Raw genomic sequence first — 14,324 nt, 5'->3', positions numbered from 1 at the left:
TGAGATACGTAAAATGCTCAGCATATACTAGACCCTCAATAAAAGTGAGTTTCTTTCCCTATTTAGACTGTAATGAGCAGACTTCTTTGTCTATCCTGAGGATACCTGGTTCCTGATCCTTTCTGAGAAGTTTGTTGTGATCCTTCTTCCATCCCTCTCTGGTCTCGGTGAGTAAACCTCTTACTTCACATGCGGATGTCTCAGTGAGTGCTGTCTCCGTGAGTGTTGACTGCATGTAACATTCCAACACAAATACGAGACGCATATTCTGTACCCTGTGGATCCAGGCAACTGTTTAAGAGCCTTAGCACAATGAGGGTGATTTTTTTCAAAAGCATTTGACATTTTCAATCCATCGAGTTAAGTAACTATAATTCACTCGTCATGTTTCGAAGGGTTTTGTGTGTATGGCAATAGCAAAGTCAGTGGTTTTGATATGTTTTAAATTTATTCCATTAGTTATAAAATACAAGATAAAGTCTTGTCTTTTCTTTCTCTCTTGTACTTCTCACAGTGGATGTTTACCCTTTTTGTTTGTTTGTTTTTGTTGTTGTTGTTATTCCCACTTATTTTCATCAAAACCCCTCCCCAACTCCTAGTACATACAGTCTGGGTGATATGACTCCTACTTATATAGTAGCTACTTGGAGCTGGCTGTTAGTTACTTGACAGTGGTGGAGTCAGGAATAGCATGTGATGGCATGGGATCCAAGAAGAGCAAATGCAAGTTACGCTGATAGGAAAAGAGAAACAGCCTATTAACATCTGGCTTCCTTTCCTTGGCATAATGTTTTTTATTCACGCAGTTGAACCTGAGATGATAAAAAGCTGGAGATAGGCTGGCAACTTAACAGCTATGGAGTGAAGACAGAGGAAACAAAGTTAAACAACGAACGTAAAATTCAACCCCAGAGACATTGCTTGAAGTTCTGAATCAAGCCGTATGTGAGGCTACCATTTGACATTTATCTGAGCCAAAAATTTCCTCTTTGTTTTTCTTTAGGCCAATTTTGGTTGAATTTCTATAACTCACAATATAAACATTCTTAACTGACACTTCTTTACCTCTGTTTTTCTTTAGTGAATAGCAGTTTCCGGCTCAGTTGTTTCCACTCTACTCTGGTTTTTACCCCCCCCTTCCCCTTTCTAGTACCATTTCCCTCCCTCTTAGTTACTTAACAGTTGAACTTAAGTAAAATTATGAAAACAGCCCCACAGGAGCAAAAATTCTTAAAATCATTTATTTATGATGTCTTTCTTTCCTTGAGGTGTTGCTTGTCCTTTATATCTGATGTCACTTCAAGGCCTCTAATTAATTTTTATCATGCTTCTTAAGGGACCCAGCATGGCACCAAACACCCCATATGCACTCACAGTATTAATTGGAAATAATGATAATGATCAACCTCATGAAACATTTTAAACTCTGTCCTTGTTCACCTGGCAAGCTGTGAACATGAAAGATGGGCAGAGAGGTATCCACCAGGAAGCGGAATTAATGAGCAGGGACAATGTCTAATTCCATATATTTTTAATCATGTCTATTACAGTTAGCACTCAATTTTTTTTTAACATTTTTTATTGATTTATAATCATTTTACAATGTTGTGTCAAATTCCAGTGTTCAGCACAATTTTCAGTTATTCATGGACATATACACACTCATTGTCACATTTTTTCTCTGTGAGTTATCATAACATTTTGTGTATATTTCCCTGTGCTATACAGTGTAGTCTATTCTACAATTTTGAAATCCCAGTCTATCCCTTCCCACCCTCCACCACTCAATTTTAATTAATAGCATTAAGAGCAGAACTGGTAGCTCCCTTATAAAGTAAGCCAGTGGGTTTTGTCTTAACGGTCAATGAACCATTAGATCACGATAGCCATATTTTTATGTCTTCTTTTTCCTTCTTTCAGCTATTCTGTAGAAATGCTGAAGAATTTTTAAAAAATAGTTTAGAATAATCACCATTTCCAGTCCTTCATACCTTTCAAAACCAGATCACATACTGGATTCTCTTCCAGGGCATTTCTTATGGATTTGTAAAGCCATTTTCATATAACCTTGACCGATCATCTTCATTTTTATTCTGAGAGACTTCTCACGTCTCTGAGATACTGCTTCACTTGCAGAGCATGAGCTAGGAAGAACCCAGCATGGTGAAAACAAATGTGCATGGTCTGGACATGGCATACAAACCTTCCCAGGATCAGTCTGAGAGCTCAGAGTGGGGATCAACTAAATCCTCTGTTTTTCTCTTTTCTCTTTCAGTCTTTGGCAGTGTGTTTAAGTGCGCATGAGGGATAAAAGTAGATACAGAGCTTGCTTTCTTAAGTGGGTTGTCACAAGGAGATCAAGGGAGATGACATACATTCTTTTGATATTCTTAAATTCTACTTTGGATGTTAATTTTCCACACTCCTTTTCCCTAGGCCAGTTTCACTGATACAGATTACTCAGTATAATTAAGATTTCTTCTCCACTAATTCTATATGATCAAATTATGCCTGTTTTTTAAAAAAAAATCACACAGATGCGTAAATGGATAGAAAAAGACTGAATGAAGTATGCCAGATGATATATTCAGTTTCTCAGGATGCTAAGCTGGGTGATAGTTATTTTTTAAAATTTACTTTCTACTTTTCTAAGTGTCTACATTTAATAAGCTTATGTTAGTTTTTCATAATAATCAAATAATAAAGTAAAAAGAAAACATATTTTTCATTCTAGTTCCCTGATATTTCTTTTGTCTAAATATTTCTAAATAATTATGCCCATCAAATTGTATATAGAATATTTCCCTGAATTAACTACAAGAGTAGCCCAAAGAAGGAGTATTCAGAAGTATTCAGTTTAAAATCACAATAGCTGTCTCTGCCTGCTAAGGCTATGACATAATTTTTCTTTAGTTAGAGTAAATGACATATTTTTCTTATCAAATGAAGTCAGGTTTTTTTGTTTCTGTAAAATAGGCATTGAACATGGCATAAAAAGAGAGGCATAAAAATATAGTAAGAATTTTGAAGGATCTGGGAGCTTCCTAAAAGTGAAGGGATGCGACCTCACTTCCCTAGGAGGCAAACAAGTGGAGGATAGGCAGTGGGAAGCTCTGAGATTTCCTAAGAAAGAGTAGAATAAAGATGCTACCTACTCTCTTCTGAATCGAAATGCACTAAGGAGAAAACAGCATTAAGATCCTTGTCTATTGAGAAGATGGGGAAAAGCAACAGTAGAACTCAAGTGAACTGATTTCCTTGTTTAATTTCTTTTTTTAAAAAAGTTAGTAGGTAGGTACTTCCTCTCTGCAGTGAATTTGTAAATGTAGTAATTCAATATAAGCTGATTAACTTGCAGGGGCATGGTACAAAATCGATTTGTGTATGAATGTATTATGTCTTTAAACTGCGTTGCTAAGGCAATTCTTCTAGTGAATCTTGCCCTTGCTGAAGAACACGATCGAAGTCTTGATGGGTTGAAGCTGTGCTGAGATAACAAAGTTCATTTGGCTTCACCAGTGTGATACGGAAGAATATTTCATAATTTTTCTTTTTTGAACAATTGTTGTTGGTTAATGAGATTACCCCGCAGAAGATATCACATGATGAAAGATCCCTGAAAACTGTGTATTTCCCAAAAAGCAAATATATAAATCTGTTTGAAGGTTTTTTTTGACCTTTGCCATATATAAAGACTTTGATAAAGTTTTTTTTTTTTTTTTTTTTTTTTTAAGCTATGAGGGAAAAAATGACTCCCACCTTCATGGTTCCAGAAAATGGAATCTAAGTCAATGAAAGTAAGAAAGATCTATTCAGGACAGTAATATATAATGGTGAAGCTATCTGATTGAAAAGAGCCTTTTCATTTGCTGCAAGATATATTGGCACTCTACTTTAATCCTTGGGATACACATACAAAGTCACTGTAAGACACTTTAGACATATGTAAGCCTAACTCTTATGTTTTTAAGTTCTTGTTACTACAGTAATGATCTTCAAATACATCAAATAGAAAAAGATCAGTCACGAGCTTACACACTTAGAAGCTCCTCTGCTAGGAGCACAGGCTGGACTTGCAGGGAGACTTTATTACTGGTCTGTAGGGGCAATCTCCTCTGAAATAGGATGAAATGTTAGACTCTTCTTTCTTTTATGTATTAAGGTAAAGGAACAATTTTAGTGAACTGTGTAGTAAGTGACTATTCCCTACCGGTCATAGAAATTTAAACATTCCTGTGCCAGTGGTTCTGGCCACTTTGAACTTTTAGTTTCTTGAAAATTGCACGCATTCACACATTATGCCATTAAAAAAAAAATCTGTTTGTCTTGCTCCTGAGGTAAAAAGAATAGCCCCAGGCTAAACAGTATGTCTTTAAATGGAGTAGTAGTAGCAAGAAGAGCTGTTACTAATCAGGAATGTTCTGGGGGTTTTTGTTTGTTTTTGTTTGTTTGTTTGTTTTTCCTGAAAACCACAGCAATGCAATGATTAATTGCGCTCTTAATTTTCATGCTATTAAAGAAAACAATCTGATCATCCAAAGTACCTACTATACATAGCTCTGATTCTGCTGGAGGAGAAGGTAAAAGACCTTCCTTTGTGATACAGCGCACTATTACATTCTGAATGTTGTTGGCAAAGAATGAAAAAACAAGAAAGAGAATAAAACTTTTCCATTTGGGCTTTTAAAGGATTTCTGAGTCCCACTCTTTTTTTCCCTTGATGCATCAATCAGGAAATGTGATTGTAATTCATAAAGAATTATTCACTTAACTATACACATAAGTAAGGGGTTTGACTGGGCTACTGGCTCTGAGGTTCAAGTGGCAGTTACAAAATCAAAATCACGAGACAGAGAGAACAAGGTTACCGTTACGGAGGCACCGAGACTCAGACAATTGCCCTGGGGGAGTAAATATGGTTAAGTTTACCCATGATAAGCAGCATCTCATAGAACATTCTGTCTTGAGTTTTACTTCTATTTACAAGAATGGGCTAATTCATTGATGTCAAATGTGGCTTTTGGATATTCAATTTTTTTAATGTCACCAAATTATCTCAGAGGAGCAGCTCTGACAGGTCAGTCACTGCAGATGGTAAGTGCTTTGTTAATTATACAGAAATTTAGAAACAATTGTAGAATGTCTTGCCTCAGGAGAAATTTCTCTCTTCCTGTCTGAGAGCCATTTCCCTCTACTGAATTAATTTTGTGTTTGTGGACAGATAACAATCTCAGCCACGTGGTAGAAATAACTCCTTGCGCCTTGCTCAAATATGCAAGGGTAAATAAGCAAAGAATATCACAAATAAACAATGCCATTCTTTTTAAATAATGCAATGTGTGTAATTAAGAGTATGCAATTACAACACTGTACAGCTCTCAGTGTAACAATTAGGTTTCCAGTAAAATGTAATTTGTTCCAATGTAAATGTTTTTCCTCAATTCAGAAGATTCCCTTGAGTTGTTTCAATAAGCGTATTTCTGCAAATACACGCAGTACTGCACTGTGTTCCAATACACAAAACAAGGAGGACGGCTATATTATAATAGGCTACTGAAATTTTTAAGGTATGGGATTGGGATTCCAGTGTTATCTTGAGATAGGAAGGTAGGGGTGAGCACTTTCTGGGAACTGTTGACATATAGAAATGCCTATGTGGTAGATATAAAATATAGATGATAAAATTATACATATATATATACACACACACACACGTACACACACACACACACACACTTCTTTGTGGTGTGACTTCCATAAAAAGTAGTCTTGATCCCCACCTCTTGAATCTGGGCTGGCCTTATGAACTTGCTTTAACCTCTCTGGTGTAAGTGATGCTGTTTGACTTTTGAGGCTAGCTTCTAAGAGACCATGGAATGTGGTCCTGAGACTGCTGTGTAAAGCAGCTAGACTGGCCTATAGAAGATGAGGGGCGGGTGGAGAAGAGCCCCCCAGTGACAGCCCACAGCAGCTGGCAAACATGTTGAGTGAGGTGTCTTGGGTCTTCTAGCCTCGCTGACCTCTGACCGAATCCAGCCAGCTGTGGAAGCTCAGGTGAAACATGCAGTGAACTCTCCAGTCAACTAACAGAATTAGTGTTGTTTCAGCGTCCAAGCTCTAGAGTGGTGCTATGCAGCAGAGGCCAGTTGAAGCAGTCCTAGTTTTCTCCTATCCCAGTGTTTGGTGCTGCTATTTAGCTGATTTTTTGTTTTCCCAGGCATTTAGGCAACATGTCGAGTTTACTCTATTTACGGCATTGTGAAACACCATCACATTTTTAGTAGAAAGAAAAATGACTGAGAAAAACAGAACTTTAGTCCAATAACACTTAAAGTAAATTAGAGATCAGAGACCATCTAGTTCAGTACTTCTTGGATTACTAGAGTGGGAGGATGGGGATGTCTTTCAGTGCTACAACTTTAAGATGTACATTTTAGAAATAAGCAAACTGATGAGGCTGAGAGATGTTTCAGTAAGTTTTCCAATTCTATTGTGTAATAAATAAAAACTAAAAATGAAATATAATAAAATTTTAAATTTTAAGTAAAATTTTATAAACTTAAAAAAAATTAAAAGACAAAACAATAAAACTTCTTTAAACTAAAGTTAGAGTCACATGCACAGGGAATGTGAGTGTTCCTGGGAGAGGCAGCTAACCTGCTCTGAAGAAATAAGAAGTTCCGTAGAGAAAATGGCATCTGAACCTAATCTTAAAGTGAAGTAGTATTCATCTGGGCAGCAGAGTAAACTACTCTGGTTTAAGAGCGTGAATTAAGGAAGTGGTGGGAGATCCTGCTGGAGAGATAAGCAAGAGTTAAATAACCAGGGAACTTCTTTGTCACATTATATATATTGGTTTTTATTTACTAGTTTAATGGGAATAGTCCTCAAACATGGTAGTTGGTCTTGGACATCCTGGCTTATGCCTACTGTACCAGAATAATTAGTATCTCTGCCCCTTTCACACACAAACTCTAGTTTCCTATGGAAACAGAAAAATGTGTGGTCCCTCTACTGATCATTAAAATTCTTTACATCTTTGATTTTTGATTTAGAGAGATAATTTGCATGGCCCTGGAAAGAGTAAAGTTAATCAAGAAAGTTTTAGGGTTGATTGCAAAGACCCCTGGGAGAAAGTTTGAGATACTGAATTAATACTAAGTATGAGATGAAAGGTGCCGATTGTAGACATCTAACCACATCTGTTGATTGGCTAGATGTGAAGAATGAAGAGGAGGAAAAAGGCAGATTTGTGTCCTAGATGTTTTACGTAGGTGATTAGCTGGTTGTTAGATCTGAAACTGAGGTAGAACACATCTTCAGTGGTGTTGGAGTGAGTGATAAAACCGATCTTAAACAGTATGTATTTTGTATGAGTATAATGAGAATTTGTGCAAAAATGCTGACCCTAGACCACTGGTCACCAAACTTTCTTGGATTTTATATAGAAACTAATACTAAAAATGAAATAGAACACATAAGAAATAGGTGGATTTGATAGAGTACAAAGAAAGCAGCTTTATTCCTCTTTCTTGCTATCTTTCCTGACCTGAAATTTAATGTTGGTCCTCAAAGCTTTCCCAGTAATGTCCAAGGATTCAACATATGTCCTCATTAAAAATGTCCAGGCCAGACCATTGTTTCATAGCATTAATATCTCATTCAATTTTAAGTTTTCTCTAACCCAGCCTGGGCCCAACTTATACTCAAAGTCTGCAATGAGCTGGATGAGCTCACAGTGAGAACGGGAATGGGGACTGAGGACCCCCGCTAACTTCTCTGCTCTTTCCCCAAACTATTCTTCTTTACATCTTCCTCTTTGTGCTGCTTCTTTGTCCTCCAAGGATGGGCAGAAGAGTGACAGGAAACTAGGGCAGATGGAGTCTTGAATGAGAGAGTTGTAAGTTTTATCAGGGTTCTCTGGATGAAGAATACTCCTACATTATGGAATCTTTCGTCTTTTGGAGCACCTTTGCAGGTTCCCTGGGGCTTTCCCCGGCTTGGGCTCTCTGGGTACAGTTTGCTGGTACAGACAGTGACCCTCTGAGTGTGTGCTTAGACTGTCCCTCAGTGCCTGCTTTCCAGGACAGTCTTCACACGACTACACAAAGAGTAAAGTCTGTTTCGAGGTTTCCTAACAAAGGCATGAGGGGAAAAACATCTGGCCAACCATGGGGGGAATGTGACTCAACCCTACAACAGGATGCTATCTTCTTTCTACTACCGCATGTCTCTCTAGCTGGCCTCACTCCTATAGAATTTTTCTGACCTGAGTCCGCATGTTCCTCAAATTACAGAGATTCCTTGCAATCTCTGAATGTGGTTCCTTGAAGTCCTTCTGCTTGATTGGAGAAGGACATGGAGGAAGGTAGAGGAGATACTCCAGTTTTTCAAAATTCTTCTCCTTAAAGGAATGCTCTCTGCAGTCCCTTTGATAAATTTCCTACCTTCCTCTCATACATTCTTCATCAAGGTAATGAGCCAATGGATACTCACCTGACTTCTCTATCTCTTAGCTTATCTTGCACAGATATCTGATCTTAGTCTATTTTTTTTCCTTCTATTTTGAGTCTAAGCCTTTACGACAGTAAGGAAATTTGCATTTAATATTCTGATATATTAACTAATGTATCGATTGTATAGACTAGTGAACTAAAATAATAAACAAGAACAAAATTATATTTAAGAAGTAGAAAAAAGAGGAAAACATTTTAAAATTTATTTAAACATTTTAAAGGGTAAAAACACTATTTTATCTCAGTAAAAATAATAGTTATTTCTTGCAGAGTATAAGGTGATTGATTTTTTCAAATCTCTTGAAAATCTTGGACATAATCTCCATGATATAGTGACTAAATGTCTGAATTTTAAGTTCAGTTTATTTCTATACTTGATATTAATGACTTTTGTGACTGAAAGATAATAATTCCAAAAGTACATAGGTATTCTATACTATATTACTAGATTATATTGCATACTTTTCAATCACATATACCAATTATGCAACAATTTTTATTGAATTTTTATCTGTAAAATTTCTATCTTTGCTGATATAGATCAGTTTTTCTCATAAACAAATTGAGAAGGTTTACAATTTTGGGTATTTAAACAAATGGGCTCAAGATACACTGAAACTTTTCTTGAGCATAGATTAGAAAATTCTGTTTCCATTTTTAGTGTGCACATATGAAAGTTTATTTGGTAACAAAATCACAAAATGACCAAAACACCTCAAGCATTCATTTTCTAAATACTTTTTCCGTGTATAAGTTTTAAATAGCAGTGATTTTCTCACTCCTTGTTAGCAGCACATTCACTTGAGAGGAAGGGTAAGTGGTCATTTTCCAAAATTATTTTCTCAGTTGCATAGTTTTGACAGCCAGCTATCATAAAAATATTAAATACTTGTTTGTTTTAATAGCTTTTTTTTTAAATGGTGAATAATTTTTATCACTCTGTGTTTTATTTACTTATTTATTCATTTATTTATTTTTACAGTGAAATGACCAACAAACCTCATGTAATACAAAAGATTCTTATAATAGCCTCTCTGTCCTTCAAAGTATTTCTTTCTAATTATTATTGTTATCCTCACTGAACTGTCTGTAGCACCTATGTAATTTTAGTTTCAACTTATTTGCTTTAATAACATCACATGAGTCCTGTGCAGCTTCATTGATTGGGCTTCTAAGTGTGGCAATAGCTTTTCAGCCTTACTCTGGAACAACTCTTTTTGTCTGTCTCTTTCTCTTTCTTAATTCTAGTTGGATAAACTGCTCCATTAGAGGTTGTTCTTACAGTTAAAATATTTTTCCCCACTTAAAGCTTTTTTCCCCTTCACTTTCTATTGTTGAGGACATGCATTTTGGATACATTATTTCTTTAATAGCTCCTTTAGTTGTTATTTTTTACATGTGAAATGCTATCTAGCAAATGTATATATAAGCTAAGAAAGATTGGAAAAGTGTATTTTATTTATTCGGCTGTATTAACAAAATGACTTAATTTGTTCTAATACATATTTCTTCATAATTTCAGCAATATTTTCCATGCATGTGACAACACTATTTGCAAACAAAATAATGCATTTTAATTTGTTGCCAAATCATTTACTACACATTATCTCAGTCATTTTTACTGTGTCAGGAAAAATTAGTGTTTCCTCAAAGGGGAAAGTTTTTGTCTTTCATGAGGAAAAGACTTCAAAAGAGACTCTTGCGTACTTTAAAAATACCTTGCTAATTATTATGGCTTTATTTTAACATGATTACTCATATCTCAAGGCAACATATAACATGTAAAGCAAATTTCATCTATTTTTCAAATGAACCCTGGGTAATCCAAAATTTTCACCACTTTGTTTTTATAGCTGATGACTTTTTTAAAGTTAGTATTGTGGTTAAGGAAAAATGTGTTCTTAATGAAGAGTAGACCAAGTGTTAGCTTGGCCATGTTCTTGTTGCCTGTTTGGGCTTCCATTATGAGTATTGTCTTAAATTTATGGTTTATGTGCAAAAGCTTTTAAAACTATATCATCAATTTAGGGAAGTTTGTTCACGGCTCTAGAATATAGTCCATAAATCCATCTAGCGTGGCTCACGTAAACATCTGTGTTTCTGCATGCTGAAATTGAACAAAAGCGTGAGGGCATTTCAGCCCTTCTCCTGTAGGACTTCCCTCAGGATAACATCACCCTACATCACACACAACGGTCGGCTCTGTAGACCCGATGAGGGACCAGAGTCACTCTACATATTCAGCATCACCAAAACTTTTCTTCTTATTTTTGGATTATATTCTCTAATATCTTCTCTTTGCTCACCAGTACACGTCTGCACGTCCTGTGTTGTCTTAGTCCTATCAGGCTGCTGTAACAAAATAGCACGGACTGCGTAGCTTATATACAACAGATATTTGTTTCTCACAAGTTCTGGGAGCTGGGAAATCCAAGACCAAGGCACCAAAATGGTTGCCTTCTGGTGAGGACCCTCTTCCTGGTTGATAGCTGGCACCTTTATACTGTCTTTACTTGGTGGTGAAGCTAGGGCTCTCCGTGCAGTCTCTTCTGTAGCAACAATAATCACATTCATGATGATTCCACCTTTATGACCTGAGCACCTCTCTAGAGTCCCACCTCTGAATACCATCATCTTTGTGAGTTAGGATTTCAACATATGAATTTGGAGGGACACAGCATTGTCCATAGTGGCTGATGTACACACAATGCAGTTTTAATAATTTTGTTTTAGATCAGATTCCTCCAGAGATGGGGACCTCACCTCCAAACAGGAAAATTGTTCTAACAACTCTGGGGAATTATAGTGCTAGAAATTTCATTATCACACTGGTCCCAAATCTGTTTACTCATAACTTTCACCCACTGGTCCTAGGTTAGCCAAAGGGGGCAGGCACAGAATGAGAGCCCTTTAATTGTTTTATTATTTATTCTCTAATGCACATCATGTGGGTTGCCAAATAAATTGTGTGGTTAAAACAGTTATCACCCTTATCTAAGCAGAGATGTCTTTCATGTATTTCCAAAATAATTGTCTAATACAATTTAAAGGATTTGCTAGTATTAAATGATAATTTGTTCACAAACGCTGTTTCATCACATAATTCACTGCAAAGTTTTTGTTTTTGTTTTGGCAGGGGGAGGTAATTAGGTTTATTTATTTATTTTTTAGAGGAGGTACTGGGAATTGAACCCAGGACCTCATGCATGCTGAGCACTCACTCTACTACTTAAGCCATACCCTCCGCCCATCACATAATTCGCAAGTAGAGAAATTCTGTAATTTTCCAGGCTAGTGCTTCCAAACTGACCCACACGTATTCTGAAACTTACATCTCTTTAGCTCTTTTGATTCAGTTGGAAAGAACTCACTTCCTCTCTGTAGAGTTCGTACTCTTACTAAAAATTGTTCCTTCATTTCCATGGCATGGACTGATGCTGTCTTTGAGGTGAAGGTTTGCTCTTGTGCCATTTTAATGTTAAACTGAGATCAGGGAAGAGGCTCAGTTGGAAGATTTCATTATGAATGCCATACAAAAGGCGATACCTCAACATATCATCTAAAAAACCCCCCGAACTGGCCATAATGTAATGACAGATACGGTCTGACACCAACCTGCCACTTCTGGAGGTGTGATTTTAGCCTCTGAACAGTAAATATGAGAACAGAGAAAAGTACAAAATCAAAAATCCCACACATTCAGCGAATGTTGTAATCCTAGAGTTAGCACTTGTGTTAAAGATTATCCTTGTCTGTCTGGGCCTTACAGACTTCTCAAAGCGCAGCATATTTCTCTTTAGAGGTTTTGTTTGTTTTTCTTTCTTGAAGACCAATTCTCAGAACAGTGGACCCTTACCAGGTGGCCTGAGAGTGAACTCACCAGTGGGTTTTCAATAGCCTTTAAACAAAGGGCCTGTTTACGTTTCACATCAAGGTCATATAATTTCTTCTAGTTGTGATTATACATCTTTTACCCACTCACATAAAATTACGGTCTGATAAAATACCCCCAAATTGGACACTTTTAATAATGAAAGGGTATGCTAATAACAATCAAGATAGGTCAAGAGGCATAGACCAGGACTGTCTCAGGAAAACCTGGATATCTGATCATTCTATGTAAAATGTGTAATGGCCAGTAAGACACAGCCAGTGGATCCCCAGGCTTTCCATGAAAGTGCTCCCCTGACCTGGCTACAACAGAATTCTGGGCTGCTTATTAAAAATATTGATGCCCTTGCCTCACTTCCTAGTTGAATTACCCATGTTTTTAGGTCCCTGTAATCAACCCCAGACTAGTGTAGGTGTATTTCCTCTTGATCCCTCCACATTTGTATCCCACAGTGGAATTGCCAAATGCACACAGCCTATTCATCCTCTATACGTTTTTCAAATCTAAGATGCACATTTTCCATATTTTAACATCTTGGAAATATGGATATGTCCTACAATTTTTAGGGAGAGAAAACTTTCCCTTACCCTTCTTGGTTCTTTTGGCTAGTCAAATAATTACACAAGACAGATTAACAGGAAAAAAAAATTTCATATAAACAAAGGTCTTATAGATAAAGAAACCAAGAAGCAACCAAAGCAGGCTCTTAATAGACCTTTTAGACAAAGAAACACTAAATTTGTAAACAACTGAAAAGACAGAGAAACTCAGGCTTCGGTATCAATTAGTGAAGAAACTAAGCAAAGATTGTTTACACAGCCCTCTCTACCTTGAACTCTCTCTCTGGTCATAAGGTTGCCTCTCTGTCTCCTGGGACAGGAAGGGTACCTGGGAGATTTATTTCCTGCTTTCAGGGGGACAGAGAGGAGGGTCAGAGTGCCCTTCTTGTACCAGCTGTTTCTTAAGTAACTTCAATTCAAAATAATCCATATGCCACTTTGGCATGTTTTGGGGCAGCCTGCCCTGAGCCCCATCACAGTCAATGATATCTTAAAATCAGAGTATAATTTTCATTGCCTGTGCATTCATGGACTTTGTTTTTCCTGGAGGCATGGCTGGGCAGCTGTAGCCCATCAGTGTTGCTGTTTTTGTGAATAAATCATTTGAAGATCAAATGAAGAAAGAATATGAGACCTACTTGTTGCCTGAGAACTTTCTATGGACACTTTCAGATACAAATAAGAAAACAGAAGCTTCAAATTTTGCGAAATGGATGTCAGCAAATTTGAAAAAAAAAAAAAAAAGTCCTGAAGACAATACTGGTGGGGAATGGGGAAGCTTTATTAAGAAATATTTTATTACCAGTGAATTTGGTGGTATGGAGGAGAAGACGTTGCAAGAAAACTCAGGCACTGATTACTCAAAGTTGAAGAATAACTCAAAACAATTGGATACCCTATGGTGAAGAAGTTGTAAGAATTTCTTAAAATAATTATTTACCTTAAATTTTCTTTTTTATGTATAAGAATACTATGATAAAAAGTCCAAGTGTAGATAAATTTATTAAGAGTTCTTTCAATTAAAAATAACTAATTCAACATGATAAAAATATGATATTATTTACTTGACAGAATTTTTTATTTCTCAGTGGTATATGAGAAACATTGTATCATATTTGACAATGTCTGAGACTTGATGATACATGGTATATACATTTGTCAAAAAGAAAAAGAAATTAAATACTTTGGCAATTTTGTTATTTCACTGAGGCAATGCATGCCTCAGAGTGAGGGTTTATCAAGGAACATTAACATCAGTTAATCTCAGTTCCTCTGTACCTCTCATAATCCTCACAAAGTGTGTGAATTCAGTGTTAAAGATTTTTTAAATGTTCCTCTAAAATAAGCAAAGTAATT

The sequence above is a fragment of the Camelus bactrianus genome, chromosome 22 (genome assembly GCF_048773025.1).
Source record: "Camelus bactrianus isolate YW-2024 breed Bactrian camel chromosome 22, ASM4877302v1, whole genome shotgun sequence".
NCBI lineage: Eukaryota > Metazoa > Chordata > Mammalia > Artiodactyla > Camelidae > Camelus > Camelus bactrianus.
Note: the sequence above shows the minus strand (reverse complement) of the source record.